Genomic DNA, 7,330 nt, shown 5'->3' with positions numbered 1-7,330 from the left:
TTTTTTTTTTACGTGAGAAGGAGGAGAAGGGTAAGGGTTTTTGAGGGTTTTATTTGGGCTTTTGGGTTTCCTAATTAGATTAGGAGTAATATTTGTGTTTTGGGCTATAATGTTAAAATTGTTTGTAAATTAGTAAAAACATGTTAGTTTACTTAAATCTTTTCATAAAAAATAATTTATTTAATGAAACTGACATAAAAAAATATTTGTAAGAATAATATATAAATAAATTATAATTAAGTTAAAAATATGGGAGATTACATAAGGTTGGAATTTTCAACCCGAAAATGACCCATCTAACCCGAAATAAGTTAATAGCCAAAATATATACCAAGCCCATATTTAAGTCCTAATAAAAACTAAAACCCTAGAAGCCTCTCACACTCTCACTCCTCTCAACCTCACTTCTCAGTTCTCATAGCCGCAAAAGGCTCCTTCTCTCTCATTCTCTCATATTTCAATTTTCTCTCTCTTCAATAGTGTAGATCCATATTGCAATTCAATAATAAGGAAGGACAGACAATTCCCACGCACTTAAATTATAAAAATATGAAAGGTGACGGCGACACTACTGATAATATCAACTAGCAAAGGCTAAGTTCTAATTAGTGAAAGGACATAAGGGTGTGATGAAGCTGATGATGTTTACTATTCTCATCTTTTTCTTATACATATCCTATAATGTATGATTTGTAAGGTTTGATTTTTAATAAAAATATTTTTGGTTTGTGTTAGTTGAGACGAACACTACAAGAGGGGGGTGAATTGTATGTGAGTTCCTAGTGACTACTTTTGCAAAATATGAAACATAATATAAAGGAACTTGTAATGCACACAGGATCTTACGAGGAAACCTTCCAGGGCCCAATTGGAAGTAAAACCTCGACCATTCTAAGGGATTTCCAAATAAAACCAATTCACTATAATAGGGCAAACATCAAGTTACAACCTATTATAAACTGACCTTTACTCACAAGTTCCAGACTGAACTTGCTACATAGTAGGACCCTATCCTACCCAATATAAGTTCCACACATAGATTCACTCGTACTACCGTAGCACTACCTCACATCTTCACACTCGAAGCTTACACAACTGTATGCAATATAAGTTTCACACACACACACCCAATAACCCAACCAATACAGAAGATAAGACATTTAGTACATGAAAGGCAAGCTATGCACGAAACCCGAAACTAATATGACAAGATTATAAGCTTGGCAAACTTACACAATTAAAGCACGAGTCACTAGTGGAAAAAAGTCTATTTGTGACGGGTTAATCGTAACGGGCATGTTGTTGCCCGTTACAATAACATCATTCGTAACGGGCAATATTAATGTCCGTTACAAAAAAATTTCAATCCGCGTAAAAAATGAGTATTTGTAACGGGCGGTAAGGTGTCCGTTACAAATAATTACTTATTCGTAACGGGCACCTTACTGCCCGTTACGAATAAATTTTTATTTGTAACGGACAATTACTGACAGTTACAAATAATAAGTTATTCGTAACGGACATTTTCTGTCCGTTACAAAAAGTAAAGTCAACACGAGATTGACCAACTTATTTGTAATTGACTTAAATTGTCCGTTACGATTAAATAACCCTCAAAATTAAACTTTTCAAGCCCTAAAAACTTTTCAATCCCTAAAAACTTTTCAATCCCCTTTTTTCATTTTCCCTCCCTCATACTCAGCTCGATCTGCTGTACTGTTCCCCATTGAAGCGCAATCTCATCTCCTTGAAGCCGGTCCTTTGTTTCTCCGTCGCCGGTCATTTGTTTCTCAGTCGCCGGTCCTCTGTTTCTCCGTCGCCGGGCCTCGTCTCTTCTCCCTTTCTCTTTGCAAGCTCCGGTGGCCGGGCCTCGTCTCTTCTCCCTTTCTCCTTGCAAGCTCCGGTGGCCAGGCCTCGTCTCTTCTCCCTTTCTCCTTGCAAGCTCCGGTCGCTTGCTCCTCGCCATTTCCGCCGTTTGCTCCGGTGGTTATCTCCGTTCGTTTTCTCAGGTGGTTTACTCCGGTCGTTTTCTCCTGTCTCCTTTGCAAGCTCTCTTCTCGAAACTCAAGAATCCAGGTATTTTTTTTTCTTTTTTCTTTTTTGAATTTGAATTTGAATTTGAGCTTGAGTTTTTGATTTTGTTTGTTATGAATTTGAGTGGATTTTTGGATAATTGATGTTGATTTTAGAAGTGGGGAGCCGAGTTGATACTGTGAAGTGGGAAAGTTGGAATTCTTAATTTTATATATTTGTTTGTGAATTATTATATAATAATGAATAAAGAAAGGGTTAATTTGTTTAAGGTTGTTGATTATTAAAATTATCAAGTTGATGAAATTTTCTGTTTATTATATAATATAGCTGGTGATGATTGTTGTGAGCTGTATTTGAGGATCACCTGGGTTTTATTGTGACGTTGCAATGATTTACTTTATATAGATACTTTTAGTTAATCCAATCAAACTTGTATAATTAAAATTGATGTCCATACAATGTACCAACCGGGGGATATCATTAGACCAAATTATTGAGAAATACTTGGTTGAATGAGGCAACATTATATAGCAATTTTCTAATCAAACTTGTAATTAAAACAATCAACCAATAGAATAAAATCACATATATAGCTAATCCAATCAAACTTGTATAATTAAAATTGATGTCCATATAATGTACCAACCGGGGGATATCATTAGACCAAATTATTGAGAAATACTTGGTTGAATGAGGCAACATTATATAGCAATTTTCCACAAATACTAATAATTATAAATAGCTTAATAATTTTAATGATTGTCCTTTTTAGGTTAGGTTGCACGCCTTGGATCAAGTGAGTCACACAAAATTCCAAAAAGCCAAAATTACCTTTATTAATTTGGAATATACAAAATTCATAAAAGAAAAGAAATAAAAAATAATCATATAATTAAACTAAAGGTTTTTTTTAGGGCATGCATGCATGCTAGTGCTACCTCAAAGATGGCCAAAATACTTTCAACAAGTGTCTTCTAAAACAATGACTTCTAAAACAAGAAGGGGACGATAGTTGTGGTGTGAAATCAAGGCAATCTACCATCAAACCCACAAAATTCCTACCACTTGAAGATAAAATTGTCGATACTTTTGGCGAGGGGTGTGAGTTGTTGTATTGGTTAATGAATTCTGATGATGCAAAGTATGATACAACATCGGTACTTTTAAAGGCCTCAATGTTTAATTTTGATAGCGACAAACAAATTTGGGTAACCGCTACTGATGTACGTGAATTTCTAAGAGGATCGTGGGCTAATGTTTCATTGATTCATGTAGGTTACTTAATCTTCCTTTTTGCATGAAGTAAGAAAGACGGGTAAACGTTGCAAATTCATCGTGGCTCCATATGTCGCAAGGTTCGAAATATGTTTTTTATATTGCCACTAAACTTAATCATATAAATGATATGTTTTTCACCAATTTTCCAATACTCTAACTTGTGTTTTTCTCTTAAATGATGTAGTGGTCATTGGGTTCTTGTGGTGGTCGATCTACAATTAGGTTTAGCTTATGAGTTTGACTCTATGAAGCTACCTAAAGAAAATCCCCTAAAATTGAAAATTGCCGAGATTATGATGACGTGAGCCACAACCTTGAAATTATGCCCTAGTTTCTATATCATTTTTGTATGTGGTGTTGTAGATTATTTTGTTCTAAGTGTTAGAATATATATTATTTTTGTAGGGCTTATAAAGTATATCGGGCGAATCTCACAGGGAGTGAATTGAAATCACAAAGGCAAAAATTGCAATTCATACAAATGGAGGTAAATACATTACTCACCCCATATTGTTATACATTGTTCACTTTGAAAACAAAATTTTTAACTATTTGTTATATATACTAGTGTGCTCAACAACAAGGAGGCGTTGAATGTGGCTACTACATTATGAGATACATGTATGAGATTGTTACTTCTCACTTGGAGTGCAAAGGTGTCTTAGAAGAGGTTAGTAGTTTTTTTTTGCAAATTTTGAAACCTTTTTAGCTCTATACGCTCCCAAGAGTAAGATAATGGTCAATTGTTATTGATTTCAATTCATAAAAACCAAAATATAAGGTAATTAAGGATGTTTAGTGTTATATTGTGTTAATTTGAACCAATACTTGAAAGATAGGAAAGGTAGAAGTCCCTTAGGCAATTTTGAAGCCTTTTTGGCTCTATACGCTCCTAAAAGTGAGTAAATGGTCAATTTTCATTGATTTCAATTCATAGAAACCAAAATATAAGGTAATTAAGGATGTTATGTGTTATATTGTGTTAATTTGAACAAATACTTGAAAGATGGGAAAGGTAGAAGTCCCATAGACAATTTTGAAGCGTTTTTGGCTCTATAAGCTCCCAAGAGTGAGATAATGGTCAATTTTCATTGATTTCAATTCATAAAAACCAAAATATAAGGTAATTAAGGATGTTTAGTATTATATTGTGTTAATTTGAACCAATACATGAAAGATGGGAAAGGTAGAAGTCCCTTAGACAATTTTGAAGCCTTTTTGGCTCTATACGCTCCTAGAAGTGAGTAAATGGTTACTTTTCATTGATTTCAATTCATAGAAACCAAAATATAAGGTAATTAAGGATGTTTAGTATTATATTGTATTAATTTGAACAAATACTTGAAAGATGGGAAAGGTAGAAGGCCCTTAGGCAATTTTGAAGCGTTTTTGGCTCTATACGCTCCCAAGAGTGAGATAGTGGTCAATTTTCATTGATTTCAATTCATAGAAACCAAAAAATAAGATAATTAAGGATGTTATGTGTTACATTGTGTTAATTTGAACCAATACTTGAAAGATGGGAAAGATAGAAGTCCTTTAGCACAATTTTGAAGCCTTTTTGGCTCTATACGCTCCCAAAAGTGAGTAAATGTTAACTCTTTATTGATTTCAACTCATAGAAATCAAAATATAAGTCAATTAAGGATGTTATGTGTTTTGTTTCTATATTATGAGTTTTATTTCTATAATTTGGTTCATCACATTTATTCTAATGATTGTTTTTATTATGGATTGTTTTTATTTTGTAACCTCTTTCATATGTTTTTTTTTTCAATAGGATTTTTGTCCAAGGACCGCCCCGTATGATGTTGACGAGTTGAAGGTGGTTCGAGAACAATGGGCGCAATACTTTAGAAGTAAATATTTATTGAATGCTTAACTATTAGCTTAGGTAGAACAACGTAATATTTTTAGTGTTGTTGTATATGTTGGATAAATTTATACAAGTTTTTATTTGTAATGTGTTACTACTTCAGTTTTTATATTACGTCGTATTAATTTTTACGAAAGATTGTTCAGTATAATTGCTTTTTACAGGAACATGTATATTATTACAGGTTTTAATTAATATATATTAATTATATATAAATACATGCTGTCGAAATTAAATAAAATGAAAATTTAATTTAATAATTATTTGTAACGGGCAGCAAAATTGTCAGTTACAAATAACCAGTTATTCGTAACGGGCACTTTTGTTGCCCGTTACAAATAAGTGTTAAATTATATACAATAAAACTCTATTCGTAACGGACATTTAAGATGTCAGTTACGAATAATCACTTATTCGAAACGGGCGTTTTATGTGCCTGTTACGAATAAGGACTTATTTTAATACAAAAAAAATTTATTCGTAACTGACATTTCAGATGTTCGTTACGAATAACCCCTTATTCGTAACCAACATTTAAAATGTCCGTTACGAATAATGGTTATTCGTAACGGACATTTTAAATGTTAGTTACGAATAAGGGGTTATTCGTAACGGACATCTGAAATGTCAGTTACGAATAATGAGTTATTCGTAACAGACATTTCAAATGTCCGTTACGAATAACTCATTATTCGTAACGGACATTGCCCGTTACGAATAACAATGACCATCCGTAACGGCCGCATACGTAACGGACGCTGCCCGTTACGGATGGCCCCTTTTTGCCCGTTACGGATGAGGATTTTTCCACTAGTGAGTGGTTTCTTCAAGCATAAACTCACGGAAAACTTGTAAATTGAGATCTCTACTATTTATACAAGATTAACTCGTATAGCAAGTAGGGTTTTCAAAAGATAAAAACGTTAATTATCCAAATCTCAAAACACGACTTTTAAGTAAATCATTTAAGAGAAATTCTTTTGGAAAATAAGATAAAGAAAGATATATCAAAAAGAATAATATCTTTTCGATAAACTGATTTTAAGAAATAAAACACTTAGAAGATCTTTTCTTAAAATCTATCCTTTTATCTTTTCCGTTTTAAAATTATTTTCCAAGTAATTTTGTCACGCTTCTAATAGATTTCATGCATATTCTACTTAACATATTTAACAATAAATCTAGAAGATAAAATCTTAACTAAATTGATATCGATGTGCCGCAATTCTGTAAAGTCGTATTTCTTGGGCTTCACATAGACCAGGACTAAGTTTCTGCTGTCACTTATGCTCCAGTCTTCAAGTGGAACTTCGCAGGCTAAGTTCTTTCCAGAACTTACTGTCTTCATCTTGGTGTCTCCAAGTTTCTGTTAGGGAACATTCCTGTTAAGGAACTTAGTTCTTGTTAGAGGACTCTTCTTCTATTTTGACTAAATTTTCTTCAAAGGACTCTTCATATCTTCTTAGCTTGAGTTACTCTTCCACCACCATGGTCTACTTCACCTGTGCTAATCAAGTACTCGTAAACCCTTAATAAATGAGTTTGCTTTTTCTCATCATCAAAACTTTTAAGCTTCAACAATTTGTAATTTCTAATTAAGGAATTTAGGATTATTACTTTGTTGTTTATTTTGGTTAAAATGAAGACTTATGAACTTTCTGAAATTTGATTTAGACAGAAAAAAAAATATCAGGTCAAATTCGGGTTGACCCGAACCCGCATTAGCAGGTTTGGGTTAGGATTTCCAACCCGAAAAAGTTAAATGGATCAAGTCGGGTTGAGGGTTTGCTGACCCGAACACAAACCCGACCTGATGCCTTTGCCAGCCCTATCTTTGCCCGAGCAACACTCGGATATTCAATAAAAAAAACATATTTTTATTAGTTACTCTAATGGCCTGTTCACTTTAGCTTAATTTCAGTTCAGTTCAGTTTAGCTCCTAATAATCTTCTCTAAAAAAAATTTATTTCAACTCAGTTCAGTTCAGCTCAGTTCAATTCAGTAAATGTGAACAAGCCCTAAGTTTGTATTTTTTTTATGGGTTTTGTACATATATATATATATGTGTGTGTGTGTGTGTGTGTGTGTGTCTTTAAATATTCTTACTTTAGTGTTACTTCTCTCTCCTCTTTTCTCTCTCCA

At 33.2% G+C, this 7,330-nt stretch overlaps 1 long non-coding RNA gene across 1 annotated transcript; it reads left to right on the top strand.

Annotated features, from left to right (window-relative positions):
• The first annotated feature begins 1,643 nt into the window (after positions 1-1,643).
• On the top strand, positions 1,644-3,788 carry LOC145630393 (uncharacterized). The gene is made up of 4 exons (XR_014112039.1): positions 1,644-2,076; positions 3,310-3,389; positions 3,497-3,613; positions 3,718-3,788. It is a non-coding gene; the product is annotated as an uncharacterized LOC145630393 (long non-coding RNA).
• Positions 3,789-7,330: the final 3,542 nt, after the last annotated feature.

The sequence above is a fragment of the Chenopodium album genome, chromosome 5, assembly GCF_948465745.1.
Source record: "Chenopodium album chromosome 5, dcCheAlbu1.1, whole genome shotgun sequence".
Lineage (NCBI taxonomy): Eukaryota > Viridiplantae > Streptophyta > Magnoliopsida > Caryophyllales > Amaranthaceae > Chenopodium > Chenopodium album.
The sequence above is the reverse complement of the archived record's forward strand: the minus strand, read 5'-3'. Positions and strand labels throughout refer to the sequence as shown.